Below are 2622 nucleotides of genomic sequence, written 5' to 3'. Positions count from 1 at the left end.
CCATCAAATTTTGTTTCTCTTTCAAACTAGCATATGCCTCCTCTGGATTTGGTAAGAAAAAGTGAGACAGAGATTTAATAATGGAATATCGAAAAAATTGACCGGATGTAGTTGGTTTGGCTAGGTAGGTACTAACTAAATGGGTTGCATCACACTATCACAGTATAGTCCTGGGTGGTACAGTGTTGGAATTAGAGACTTTAGCGGGAAAAACATTGAGTCTGTCATTCTGGTACCAGTTCAAAATTGCTAAGAGTACTACACCAGTTCTCCATAATACAAACTACCCCTTTTATTTCAGTTTAATGTACTGGTTGGTACAAAGTCGAAATCAGATTGTGCAACTAACCATACTGTTGTGTAATGTGCAGATTGTAAGTAGATATTGTGGAGCTTGACCTACATTTTTCCAATATTTATGCGTGCATAATTAACTAATCATGACATCAGATATTAATCATAAGAAACTGCAAAATGTTTATGATTATCTAATCTAAGCATAATAGCTTTCCCAGTACAGGGTTCCAAATAAGCTTTTACTTTTTCTTCTTCTTCGTATTCCTGTAACTTTTATATGTTACATTGGAGCTGTTTGGATCGTGCTTCCTAATTTTGGAAAACACCGTAGTAATGGCTCCTACATTAATAAAGAGGCTTCTGATGACTACACAGTTTAAGATATCTTGTGTAGACAGATACGGGCCCCACATACCAGAGGTGGTACTAAATTAGTTAAGACCCCTTGCATATAAATTTAGATTCAGGATCTAAACAGTTTTAATTTCTGTTCAGATCCCTTGCATTTTTTTTTTTGCTTTGTTGATACTGCAAGCCTCTACTAACCTGTAGTTCTAAAATGGGAATATCGGCTTATTGTTTTTCTTTTGTGCTCTCTCCAAACAAGTAACACTGTTAGTAATTGTACTTTTGGTGGGCCCGTTACATATCATGATATCAATACAGTTCCAGGTCTCTCTCTTCACATGGAGTCACACTGTCTTCACACGAATGAAGGTACTTCTCAACAAATTTATTCTTTTTTTGCAGATGCAGATGTTAGTCATAGTCAAACTTGCTATTATCCAGCAATCAATACATCAATAGTTTTAAATATGTCGTGGGGCTATGTAATAATAAATAATTGGTATGGAATTAAACATTCTAAATTTGGTTACAAATCCAGTGTCTCTACAAGTTTTGAATGGAGCTTTGCTGTTTGATTGATTTTGAGTATGTTGTTGGTGTAAATACTGTTACTGATTTTTTTTTTTTAGAGACATAATACAAGGCTTTTTAAATGGTACTGTTTGATATGTTGATGTATTAATACTGTTACTCAAATCTCAGTGCAGGTTGTGTATTAATTCAAAGCACCTTTTTGCAATTATGGGTCTTTTTTTCTTTTTGGTTGCTAAACAGAAACAAATTTCATCTAAGTTTTTGCAAGTTTCACCCATTTTTGAGCTTTAGAATGCCAAAATTTAATTATTTTTCAGCCTAGTAGCCCAGTAAAATAAATTAATTCAGTCTGACTGGTGTTAATCACTGAATAAGGCTGTAATTTTTGAGAAAATATTTTTTATGAAGGAATGAATTTAAGCTCTTTTGCCATTTAATGCACAAAAAGTGGGTGAGTTTTTGGCAAAAATTTGCAATTTCATTGGCACAATCTTATCTGGTCTAAATGATGAGTTGCTTCTTAGTTGGAGGGCAAGGAGATGCAGAGTATTAGCTGATGGGAGCCAGTCATTGCTTGGGGGTCCATGTATATAGTATTATTGTTAGGAAATGATTTTGAGCACAAAAAATGAGAATTGCCAAACTTTCTACCAGCATAGCTTTGAGTCAGTAGTTCTAATAAATGAAATTATTGATGATGTTATTGGTTCTGTCACGGGTATGTTACGGCATATAATGTAAAACATGTCGGTCACATAATATGTCTATTTATGTGACGTGAATCTCTTTTATTGAAGATGGCACATAACACATTAGTTTTTTCAACATTGTTTATTTATTTTTACAATAGTTTCTTACTTTTTAGTATTTTTCTTCTTCTATGAACTAAGTTTCTTACTTTGATTATGTCATGTATGATGTAATCATTCGTGTGACATAACTGTCATTAGTTATTTTAATCATGTCATGTCTTGTGAAATTTTTAATCACGTATTGTGACTTGATGTGTCACATTTTTCCTTCATTATTTAGTACACTCTTTTAAGTCACCTGGTTGGATTCAAATATTTGTTTCTCAAATAAGAAATGAGGTACATCGTTTTTAGCTAACAATATTTCTTTATCAATGTTAGCCTTTTCAAATTAGAACTTTTGGCATGTGTTATAAACATTTTGGTATATACTTGGTGGTGGTTATCATATATCATCATCATCATGATGGAGTCACTATTATTTTGATTTCAACGATACCCATAATTTTCTTGAAAGACCCATCTCATGGACATTCCAATTGCCTTACTGTTAGGAGGGAACGTGCATTTAATTTGATTTTGCCACCAAATCATTGTCCAATTTGTGATAGACAAGCGACAAGTAGCTACTTGTCCTCTTGGGTCCCTTCCTTTAAATGCCCAGAATACTTTTACTTGCACCCCTACAAAT

The sequence above is a fragment of the Carex rostrata genome, chromosome 2, assembly GCF_964058835.1.
Source record: "Carex rostrata chromosome 2, lpCarRost1.2, whole genome shotgun sequence".
NCBI classification, from domain to species: Eukaryota; Viridiplantae; Streptophyta; class Magnoliopsida; order Poales; family Cyperaceae; genus Carex; species Carex rostrata.
Note: the sequence above shows the minus strand (reverse complement) of the source record.